The 12,257-nt window shown below is 44.4% G+C and overlaps 1 pseudogene; it reads left to right on the forward strand.

Annotated features, from left to right (window-relative positions):
* The first annotated feature begins 2,827 nt into the window (after nucleotides 1-2,827).
* LOC103817483 (E3 ubiquitin-protein ligase makorin-2-like) lies at nucleotides 2,828-5,482 on the forward strand (annotated as a pseudogene).
* The last annotated feature ends 6,775 nt before the right edge of the window (nucleotides 5,483-12,257 follow it).

Raw genomic sequence — 12,257 nt, forward strand, 5'->3', positions numbered from 1 at the left:
CACATGATGCTTCTTGCTGGTGTGTGGAAGGAAGAAGGAAATTAGGGGACAGATAAGGATTTCAAGATATTCAGAAGAAGATGAACCCTTGAATGAAATCTGGAGGTTGTGTGGTTCTTTATGTAACCTGGGCTAGATTGTTGGCTTCATTGGGAGCAGGATCAAAGGTGAATGAACTCTGCCATGGTGCAGGAAGAACAGAGCCTCTATCAAATTAGAGACAAGTAAGAAATAAGAGCAAACCTGGATCCATCATGTCCAGTACTCTGTTGCAGATTGAGGCAATAAAAGATGCTATTTAGGGAAAGCAACTTGCTTGGCCACTTTAGTGGTCCATTCCCTCATTCCTCTAACAACAGCCACAATTGCTGTATCAGCTATGTTAAAGTGGTCATCCCTGCCTAGGGCATTTAGTGACCGTGTCTAGGATTTTTGCTTGTGATTTTGTCTAATTGCTGCCTGACTCTGACAATTCTGTCTGCTTCCCAGGGCAGCCAGTTCCAGAAGTTCACTTGCAGAGTGTGAAAAAGCACTTCCTTTTATCTGTTAAAACCAACCCCCTATTGTATTCAGCAAATGCCTGCTGGTTCCAGGACTTCCTGAACAGAGCTGAACCAGAGCTTACCTAGGACCTTCTTCCTTTTACAAATCTTGGTGCTGTCCTCATTTTACAGCATTCTTCTCTCATGGTTCAGTTCACATCTCCTAAGACAGTCTCTTCATCCCTTATCATCTTGTTTGTCCTTCTGTGGACCTCCTTTAGTTCCACAAATACTACAATGAGCGGAATTTTGCTCCCTGTTCCTGTGAAGGAGTGGGATCTATCAGCATTGTTCTGACCTTGTTTGGGATTGATCATATGAGTGCAGTAGGTGAGGAGGAAGGACACCTCTTGAAAAAAGTGTCAGGCTGCCTCTCCCTGGCTGCAGTGCTGCTGTATTCTTAATGAAATCTCATTACGCTGGTCACTGAGTCAGTTCAGTGAATCGTGAAATGCATCCCCAGTTTTGTTTTTGAAGATGAGAGACAAAAGGGCAGTCAGATCCCTTCCTCACCCTGAACTCTCTATCCAATAGATTTATCCAGGGGCAAGACTGGAGTCTAAATGATCCTGATAGTGAACAAGTGTCATAGATCACAGCTTCATCTGTCCATTCCATGAAACTGAGAAATGAGGAATAATGCATTTCAGGAAAAGAGTGATGAGGTTTTGTTACTTGGCAACTGTAGCTCCCACATATTTTGAAAAAAATTGAGAACATCCTGTATCTCAGAGAAAGCAACCAGCTTAGGTGAGGAGGAAGGGAGCTGGCAGCAGATCTCCAAAACTCTGAGCTGGAAAGATCTTGTGGGGCTTGTGGAAGCAAAAATTACTTTATGTCTTCATGCTCCTCAGCTTGTCTCCTCCACGTGACTGTCTGCATCAGCTTCTGGGCTCTTCATGGTGAAATAATCCATTGTTCTGCCATTTCTGTCTCGCAGAGGCATTTCACAGCCATCTGAATGGGCTCTAATCCACCTGCCAGCTGCAATCAGCACACAGCATGGCTGCACTCCTGTCAGCCAAGACTTGAGCGCCAGAAACAAAAAACCTTCAAAAGAGGAATCAGCAAGAGATCTGGATGTGAAAACTGGGGAGGGGGCAACCAAACCTGAGGGCTGGTGAGTGTACACACAGGGATAGCAAACCCAGGCAACAAGGCCAGAGTAAAGTTTGAATTGCCCTCTGCAGTGGCAGTTGACTTCAGACAAGAATTCAGACCTGATTATTAAAATAATAATTTAGGGCTTCAGTTGCTGGGAGCCAATCTCCAAGGTTGAGCTCAGCAAACTGCTGTGTTGCTGGACACCAGATAATGCATTTATGCAGTGGTTCAGCATTTTTGGTCCAGCTTTGTTACTGACAACTTTGCTGTGTGAAATCCCATTTCTCTTTCCTAGGCTGCATATAAGAATCCAGTGGTTTCAAAGAGCAGATCTTAAGTCTCCAAGACAACCCTGCAGTAACCAATTAAGTAAAAGTAAGATAACAAAACTACCATGGCAAGAACTGATTGAAACAGTCTGTTGCTTCAAGGAATGAGATTGCTGCAGTGGCAAAGATGTCTTATTGCAGTCCTTGTAAGGTCTGCCTGGCACTGCAGTCTTTTCTGTGAAATTCCAGTTGGCTTCATGTAAAATCAATGATAGTTGGGTTGTTAATACCCAGTAGTTCATTTGGAATCCTGTTTTTTTCTAATTATATCATGAAAAGGACATGAGCTGATCTCACTGCAACCCAAGCAGCTGGAACAGCCTGGCAAGAGCCTGTCTCTGAGACTCAGGTATTAAAGCACTGCTCACAGGTCTCCCAGAGAGTGGGGAGAGGTTCTGGGATATTTTCATCATGTGCATAGTATAAGAAAATATCATAGGAAATAAATGTGAGGGAGATGGAACTTCTTTGGCTAAACCATTCCTGATCACAGGGTGCTTCAACCTCTTCCAGGGCTCCTGTGATGGTGGTTTCACCTGCTCCCCACACAGTCTAATGTGAGCCCTTCCTAATTGTAACCAATAAATCTCCCTTACTGCAACCCATTCCTTCTTGTCCCCTGATAGACACAGATGATAGTTTATTACCTTCTATACTGCACTTTTCCCTATTTGAAGGGTATCATCATGCATCTCTTCCATTTCCCCCAGACTAAATCAAGTAATTTTTTTTCTGTACCTCCTTGCAGGGCTCATTTGCTGTACCTCTGGTTGTTCTTGCCACTGTCCTCTGGTCTCTCTGTGTTCAACAGCAAGAAGTCAGGGGGCAGGGGCCTGGCAGTGTGCTGCCACGATGAGCACAGAGCAGGTGACGTGCAGGTACTACATGCAGAGAGTGTGCTGGGAGGCAGACAAGTGTCTGTTCTCACATGATTTACCTATAAGCAAATCCTCCACCATCTTCAGGTACCACCAGAAGGGACAGTGCTTGGTACAGATGTGATCAGATGAGGCTCACAGCCCCGGGGTGAGCCACAGCCACTCTGCCATCCCTGGCAATCCCCCACAGCCCAGGGGGGGTCCCACCACCACACAGAGCAAAGAGCAAGAGGAGGCTCAGGGACAGAAATCTGTGTGGTTTGAGTGAAGAGCAGCAGAAGTCCAGTGCCCTCAGAGCAGTGCTGTGCTGCAGTGACCAAAATAACAATCTGGAAGTGAAGCCCCATTACCACTTGGAAGCAATTTGCAGTGGGTGGAAGATCTGGGAGCTCCTGTGCTGACAGGGAGCAGCTGTGTCCATACATGGTGGAGGGAATGTGGCACTTGGGGGAGTGCTGCCTGTCGTGGGTGAGATATGTGGGCAGCAAATGCTTCACCCTTTCAACCAAGAACAGAGGAAGGCTCACAAGGGTATGTGCATGGCAACATTTGAGCTTGATATGGAGAAGGCCTCTGCTTTCCAGGCCTGTCAGGTCAAGGTGTGCAACATCTGTGTGGAAGTGCTGTGTGAGAAACCACCAGCCTCTGAGAGGAGGTTTGGGATCCCTTCCAACTGCAACCACACACACTTCTTGTCCTGCATCTGGCAGTGGAGATGTGCCAAGTAGTTCAAGAAATCCATCATCAAGTCCTGTCCAGAGTGCCAAGTTATATTCAAGTTTGTCATCCCCAGTGTGTACTGGATAGAAAAGCAGAAGAAAAATGAGCTGATTAAGGAGTTTAAGCGGAGTGCGGAAAAAATCCTGCAAGTACTTTGAAAAAGGGAAAGGAATGTACCAGTTTGGATGAAAGTGTCTTTGGAAGGAAGTTTTGCAGGGAACAAAAGGGCTGAAGGAGGTAACAAGGTCCTGCAGAAATGTTGGGTTCTCTGAGCAATTGTTCTGTATGCTGGAATGCACAATTGGAAACTACTCTTCTCCAAACACAGTGAGTGCCTCTACACTATGGCAGGAGCCCAGGCTCTTTGTTTCTCTGTCAGCTGAGCTATTTCCATGTTCTGACTCATCCACGGCTGTTTCTACACCAGTAAAAGCAGCAGCATTTGCAGCATTGTTCAAGCCCTCACAGGTGAAAACAATTATGAGGCAAAAGTTTCCCCACAAGTTGCACCAGTCATACTGAGTTTCTCACTTTTCCCTTTGTGGGTGTTGCCTCATGTGTGCAGCTCTGGGTATGTTCACAGCATGACCATGGTTCTCTAGGACAGAGGGACACAAGTGACAGGAGGCCACAGTGGTCATGTCCAAATCCACCTTTCCTCAGGAACCTGGTGCCTCACAAATTGTCTCTGAGTCAACCTCAGGACTATTTCTTGTGCTGCCTTCCCCTTTCTGCACTCCCCATGCCTGTTGTGAGTGCAGCAGTCACTTCCTTCTCACTGTCCAGTGTAGCTCCTGTTCAGGTAACTTTTAATTGCTACTTCTTCCACCTTCCCTTGAAGAACAGCACTTACATTTTATTTCCTTCTGGATAGAAAATATAATTCTTTCAGCTAGTTCTCTCTTCCAGTTTTGTTAAATCCCTGATGAGTTGATCCTAAACTGGTGAGCCTTGCTTTCCTCTTCTATGAGACAGGACAAGTGCAGCACCCAGAGGCTTGTAAATCCTGTCATCTGTGCTGCTGCAGTAAAAGGCATTGTCATTGAACACATCTTACAATGATTGTGTTGCCATCAGCTGGGGATCTAGGAGGCAGATCTTATTGGAAAGTGCTGCTAAATACTCAGAGAAAAGCAAATTTTGAATTCTCAGGGGTAAGTATTTATTCCAGACTCTCAAAAAAGTAGTGATTTATGAATCAAGGTGTGGGAGGGTTTTTAGTGGTGACAGTGCCTGGATTTTTTCAGCAGCTTTTTTTCTCTTGTTGAGACTTCTCATTAACAGTCACTAATGGTCATGGCAGCAGCTCCACGGGTGTCCTGACAAACAGAAGAGCTGGGGCAGAAACTCTTTGTGCCCTCCAGTGCACTCATTACTGTTTTGTCTCTTCAAGTTCTGTTTCAAGTCATGGATTCCCTTGGATCCTTATGGGGCCTTTCCACAGATGAATGAGCAGCTGCTTTCTGATTCTCAGCACATATTTCCCCTTTGTTACAGTGTTCTCATCAGGTCTGGTCACACTCCCATGTATTCTGATATTTCTGGTACCCTGCACCATCTTAGGAGAAATAAATTAATAAACTCCCTTGCATGCACACCTTTCCCTGTGTCCACTCAAAAATCACTCCTGTGGCAAAAGTTCTTCAGTTCTGCATTCAGATAACTGATGATCTATGAAAGCAAGTAACAAATGAAGTTCCTAAACAGAATTTAATATAACACTGTTGTTGCAGCGACTGTAATGCAGTGCAGATTTGATATTTTCGATCCAGAGTTACAATGGCATGCACTCTTATCAGTCTATTTGATTATAAAATCCCTATCTTTGTTGTACTGTAGGCATTGGGGTAGCTCAATTTGCTGGTTAATAAACTCTCTTGGATGTCTATAGCCCTTTTCTACCTTCTAGGACTTCCTGAGTTCCATGGTTACTACAATGCTATATAGAGCTCATTCCTTCTAGTCACAGGTCATTGTGCTAATAAATATGAGATAGATGCCTTTGGGCATTAATAAACAGGTGCAGCCCTACAGTGTGACAAGGAAATTATTTTGGCTGGGACTTTCCAGCAGTATATTATCAGAGGACATTGTATAAACAAGTCAGTGCTTATTGGAAGGAAGCATGGGTATGGGACTTCATTCCTGGCTGTCATTCTACTTCACAGTCCACAAAACCTCTGTAAGACAGTGGATCTCTGAAGGCTGGAGGCGGCTTGCCTGTGTCTCTGTGCAAACTGTTCTACGGAATGTCTGTTCAGGGACCCTCCAGAGTGATGAATATGCCAAGTAACTCCAAGGTATTACATGAAAAGAGACCCTGGCACCAAGTTCTGCTTGCCAGAGACTTGCAGACATTTAGAAATGCTGTCATGCAAGCCAAGATGCAGCTCCAAATTCTTTTAATTCCTGCACTGATCAGACAACTGCTGAATGTGATAAGGCAAGGATTTCAGCTCAAAATGGACTAGGGAACAGGAGGGGAGTGGAGAGAGACAGTAGACAGATACCAGGTAGGAGGTGCAGATGTTAAAGCTTTGATGTTCTCTCCTTCAGTGGAAAGAGTGGAGTTGAGATTAGCAGCATTGTGCTGAGTAATGGCATTATCCTGCTCAAAACACCAGGAGATGAAATTGTTGTGAATGTCACTGAGTGAGAGTACTTGATTGTACACTCAGTTTGCTCTGTGTGAAACCAGATGAATATCTGAGACCAGGATTGTACCTTTTATACTTGACAGCTGGAGCTGGTTATTGTTTTCAAGCAAAACGCCTCCTTGCTGGAGTGGCACTCCAGTACCTGTTCCAGAGCAGGAGTGTGGTGTAAGCCTGCAGCTTCCACTGAAGGAGCATTTCTCTCCTAGCTGTGCTCTGACTGTACAGCCCTGGTGCAACACTGTCAGCATCCCAGACATACCTCAGACATGACACTGGACAGCACACCTGAGCCTCCTTGCTTTCACAAACACGGCAGAGCAGGAGAATGAGCAAGACTCAGGAGGGATTCAGATGTGTTCTGTATATCCCAGAGAAGCTCTAGTGGTATATGAGCTCTTTGCAATGTAGCACTAAATTATTCACATCTCTCCTGTTGCTCATTGCATCTCCAGGGGAAGATGTGAGTGCAAGGAGTGGCTTGTTCTGGTGGCTCTCTCTAAAAATATGTATTTAATTATCTTGTAGGAGTCAAGATTGAAAAAACAGTCTCACTGCTCTGGGCCCAGAAATCAGTGGAATTTATCATGGATCCCAGGTTCTGGGATCCTGTTCATTTTGCATTCTGAGATCAGCTTTGAGAGGATTCTGCTGTCTCCTACCCAGTCAAGTTCTTCCATTATTGTGACAACCAGCTGTGCTGTGCCAGGAGAGAAGCTGTTGGCTCTTGCTTTCACCCCTGACACTGTGCTGCCCTTTGCTGCCACAGTGAAAAGTGTGTCCATAACTTCTGTCAGCCTTTTGAGGAAGCTTTTATTGGGCAGGGGTGAGGACCAGCACTGCTGGGAGATGGTGAGGCTCAGCCTTCCTGAGGAACCTTATCCTGTTCTCCCAGAGGTCCTTGCTGCTGCAGCTACACAGTGACCAAATCCCTGCCTGTGCCAGGTAAGGTACAGCTGTGTGTGTGATGTGTGGGCCTCCTGTCTGCACTGTAGGGCAGGGACTTCAGACAGTGTCAGCCAAATGACTTGAAGATTTCCTTTCCTTGTTGGCTCTACATTCCTGAGAAAAAAAATAAGTTATGGTGTGGGGTCACCCTGCAGTCCTGCTTTTTTGGTGACAGCTGTGGGGCAGATGTGCTGGAAGATGGAGGTTCACAGTGACAGGAATAGACATTTATCTCAATTCAGTTCACTGCTCTTGGGCTGAGAATATTTTAGAGCACCCCCAAAAATCATGCCTGACTGTTATGAATTTTCAGGGATGTTGAACAGTGAGTGACTCTACCGGGTTTGGGAGATATCCATCTTCAGGTATTCTTTTTAATCTCTTTATACCTCAGTTTTTTAATCATTCAGGTGGGGAGTGAGAAGCAGCATTCTCTGCCTTCCATCACATACACTCTTGTTGAGGAGGCTTTACTGCTGCTGCTGGCAAAGTCTCATATCAGAGCTGCACCCTCAAGTGCCAGAGCTTTGGGTAGCTTCTCCTTCACAAACCACATAGACCAAGTCAGGCCCGTCATAGTGAACAAGCTCAGCAGGAAGAACACTCTAATTCCACCTGGTGATGGCCTCATAAGGGGCCATTAATGAATGGATTTACTAATGAATGGATTTCCCATGCAGTGAAACATATTTCTCTACTTCACAAGTTGTAAAGGGACCTAAGCAAACACACTGCATTGGGAACAGTGAAAAACACCCAACAGGGATCAAAAGCATCAACATGCTCATAAAAGGAAGGAGGGATTTATCCTGATTCATTTCAGCAAGATGTCATGAGTGTGCCACAGACAGACCATGCTCAGGGCTCCACAGGGGTTTGTGGAAGTAAATAGAGAACACAACTTACAAACTGTGGGAGAAAACTCAGAATCTGTTTCTTGAGGCAAGACCATTTTTCTGGTTCACTGGGGAGAGCTCCAGCTTAATCAGGGATAATGGCATCTTAGTCTTGATGTGCCTGAGGAAAGAAATGAGTAGGACTGAAATGTTTATTTTAAAAAAATATATATATTCTGGATCCTATGAAGAGTGAGACTTCATCAAGACTTCGCCTTCAATAGCCACCAGCTCTGTATTCAATCCCCTCTAATACATTCTTAGGGTGACACAGGGCCTTGGGGAACTTGTCCTGGTCTTTTAGACAGTGCTGAATTTATTCTTTAGATGGGAAGTTGTTCAGGTCCTGTGTTTTTTTAACTTGACACAGTTTTTTAGATGGGTGCAGTATCCATGTGAAGCTTTAGTGGGTTTTGGATACTTGCAGATATTCTGTACTGCTCTATGATCAACTAGCAGTAAAGCTGGAGGGATTTCTTCCTCTGAGCTTTGAATGGTTATGTTTCCATTTCACTTTCCAAATCTGAACAGAATTAGAATTTCCAATTTCAAAAGCTCTCCCCTTTCCTTTATCAGCAATAAAGAAGAAATGGGAACGCTTGCCTGGCCTGTTCTGCACTGATCATTATTTCACACAAATGTATCACTAGGTTTCTCTTATTCATAAAGTCTCTACAGACAGGCTTTTAAACTGTGCTTCTTCTGATAGCTTTCATTATTTTCAACACCTAACATATAATACTTTTATGTCTCATTTACTGGAAAACTGTAAAGATCAAATTTCCGTTTAAAAATGAAGCCTTGTTAATAATTTTTTTGAAACAACTAAAATAGAGAAGTCATATGAATCATTGCTTCTCTTCTATTACTTAGGAAAAAAAGAATAAATGTCTAAAAAATGTTTTCTGTAACCTTTTTGAAAGAAAAATATTTCACTGACTGTAAAATATGTGCTTGTTTGCCTGCTGAGGAGTAGATTGGTTGGATGGTGACTCAGGAGCCAAAGCAATTTCAAAGGAGAGGTGAGTTCTGTTTTATAAACACAAAAATCCCAAGTGCTGTGTGTGCCTAGAACTGTCTCACAGAGAAATTGAAATTTTTATAATCCTAGAAGATTAAATGAGAGATTGGTGCAATAACTCTTTTGGTTTAATGTATGCTTTGTTTTGGATAACACAAGAAGAGATCTTTTGCTGCTTAAATCAAATGTAACACTTGGTCCCTTTTCTTATTGATTTTGTGCTGTGAGTTCAGTAACAGCCCAAGTTTTGTTTTGTTACTCCCACCGCCCAAAACCCGTGTACATAACCAGAAACACTGAAAATGTTAACATTTCTGAGATCCTTGATGTTTATTCTTGCAAAGAGCTCCCAAACAGACCAGAATTCATCAGAAATACAACAAATTCCTTTGTTGCTTTTCTACTGGTGCCATTTTAAAAATAGTAACATCTTTATTGCAGCACTTCTGAGGGAAGGGGGCTCCTTTACCCTTCAGCAGTCAGACAGATGTCTCCAGTCCTTTGGCTGCTGCTCTCACACCGTGCAGTTACTGTCAGCACACAGCCCATGGATGGAACGATGACATGGAAGCTGGAGCAGATGTGTGCATAGAAAGAGGGGTAGGTTCAGTGTGGTTTTACTCTAAGAGGAAAGAAAGTGCCCACAGCCACCAGTGCGGTGTCAGAGCAAATCTGAGGGAGGTTTAAAGCAGCTTGGAAGGACTCATGGAAACTGTCCCTGGTGACTACAGCTGACAGCAGCTCCCCCTGGCTACTCCTAAACCCCCTACCACACCCTCTTTACCACAGCCGGTCCCATGGGGGTTTAAGCTCTCCATGTTCACGGGGAAGGTGATCCCCCAAGCCCTGGGCCTTGTTTTCTTCCTTGCTGCCACGCTTTCTCAATCTCATTTGGCTTTTGTTTCAGGGGATGGGGTCACGAAAGCCTCCTGGAAACGGGTGCTGTTCAAGGTGACACACAGAGATGATGTCAAATCACACTCTGAGATGACACCTCTGCCCCACAGCACTCACACAACATCGTGGTGGCTGGACTGGAGCAGGGATGGAGCCTTGGGAGGCTTGCAGGTGGGGGAGCTGGAGCTGCACGAACTGCTACTGAATAGCTGAATAATCTGTTACAACTTCTCGTCTATTTAAGCAGGCTCTGAAGTCAACTCTTCAGAAGTAAAGGCTGGTACCTGCTGCAGTTCTGTGTGCCTGACTGTCTTTTGAACTCCTTCAAAGAGGGCCTTGTACTTTGTCAGGAAAATGAAGAGGGAGATCCCTGTGTAATCTCCACCAATACCTTTCATTTCCCGAGGTAACGATGCACGAAGTGTCCTGGGGAGAGAGAGCCCTTCCCCTCCTGGGGCTCACAACAGACACAGCAGCTTTCCCTGCTCCTCAAAGTGCCAGCACCGTGTAGTTAAAATAATTTGCATGTTGTTAATGTAATTTTTTTTTCCTGAGATAAAGCCATGTAAATGTCCATGGAAGACTCAAAATGCCCAATTTATGAAAGAATTTGAGTTTTTAATGTCATCCTCAGCATGCACGGTCAGAACTCCTCCATGAACAATGAGAGAAACATGGCTGCTTTCCTCCAAGTGTTTTTCTCTTACATTATTACTTTCAGTTGTTCTGTAAAGTCAACCAGCCATTTTGTGCCAAATATTTGGCTAGGTAATAATTCCAAGAAAATTCTAGTTGTCGTCTATTGATCTGAAAAAAAATATGGAGCTTTGGAAAAGTATAGGGGTTGGATGGAGTGTTTGATGCAGAACAGAGAGCTTGCCTCAAATTATCAGAAATAAACATTAACAGAGCACAGAAACGACTGCAGGACTTAGGAGAATAAATAACCATTTGCAGATTGAATACTGGCTGTTGTATCAAGTGCTTTGTGGGGTTTATTAATGACTGGCTCGGTGAGAGGAGCCCTGTTTCTGCTCCTCCACAATCAGAGAAGGCATGAGATAGATGTGGTTTACAGTCATCTAAAGTTAGAAGTCATGATGTAAATTGCAGAAATAGACATGAATACAGAAAAAGTCAAAAAATGTGTAATTTGAAAAACATGTTCAAGCAATAGCTGCACGATATCCTGCTTCCCAAAAGGTTCAAAGGAAGAGGGTTATGGGTAGAGAGCCTAATGGGGCTGTTTGTTTCCTGAGGAGCAAAGCACTAAGTTTTAACGTTCATGAAAACTGAGAAAACAATTACTTTGTGGTGTATGGAAACTTTCCAGAGAAAAGGAGGCTTAGGGGTGCAAGTCCCCTTATCTCTGCAAGTCCCTGACAGGTGGGGGTCAGCCTATGTTCCCAGGTAACCCTTGGAAATGATGTACCATTCCTAATTAATTATTCTGATTAACTTTTCTAATTTATTTTTAAAATTGTATCTATATGTATTACAGTGACATAACCAGCAACACAATGAGAGGACTTAGTCTTAAGCTGTCCTAGGGGAAGTTTAGGTTGAACAACAAGAGGAATTACTTCACAAATTTAGCTATTAATTCTTCTAACCCTTTCCTAGCTTCTCATTTTTAAGTATATTGTTTCTGCCTTACCAGTCAGGTTTCAGCTGTATTCTTACTGGTACTTCTGCTTTTGCCCTCCCTGGAGAACTATTTATTAATAGCTCTGAGAGCTTGTACTAGCCTGTATTCATTAATATGGGACTTCTTTACTGGTAGGAGTATAATATTCTGACTCACATTCCCCTAGTAATCCATGTTGAACAAATTTTTTTCACAAAGGTGATTAGACACTGGAACGGGCTGCTCGAGGAGGTGGAGTCACCATCCTCAGAGGTGTTTAAGGAGAGCCTGGACATGGCATGCACGGTCTGTTTGGCATGGTGGTGTTGTGTTGGGTTCTAGGCAGGACTCGATGATCTCAGAGCTCTATCCCAACCTAAATGATTCTGTCATTGCTGGGATGCCATCACCGGAGCCTGGAGCAGCGCCTTGCCCCGGGTGCTGTGCTCCACCAGGGGAAGGGCCGGGCCTGGAGCGCCGCTCCAAGGAGCGCAGGAGGGAGGAGCGCATGAAGACTGTGCAGAAACGGGACCACACTCCCGGTAGTAAAGCAATTTCAGCATTTATTATAATAAAATAAAGGCCAAAAGCACAGGGACCCGCGGGCCGAGCAGGAGCGTTCCCGTCGAGGATGCTGCAGC

Source organism: Serinus canaria, chromosome 13 (assembly GCF_022539315.1).
Source record: "Serinus canaria isolate serCan28SL12 chromosome 13, serCan2020, whole genome shotgun sequence".
Taxonomy (NCBI): domain Eukaryota; kingdom Metazoa; phylum Chordata; class Aves; order Passeriformes; family Fringillidae; genus Serinus; species Serinus canaria.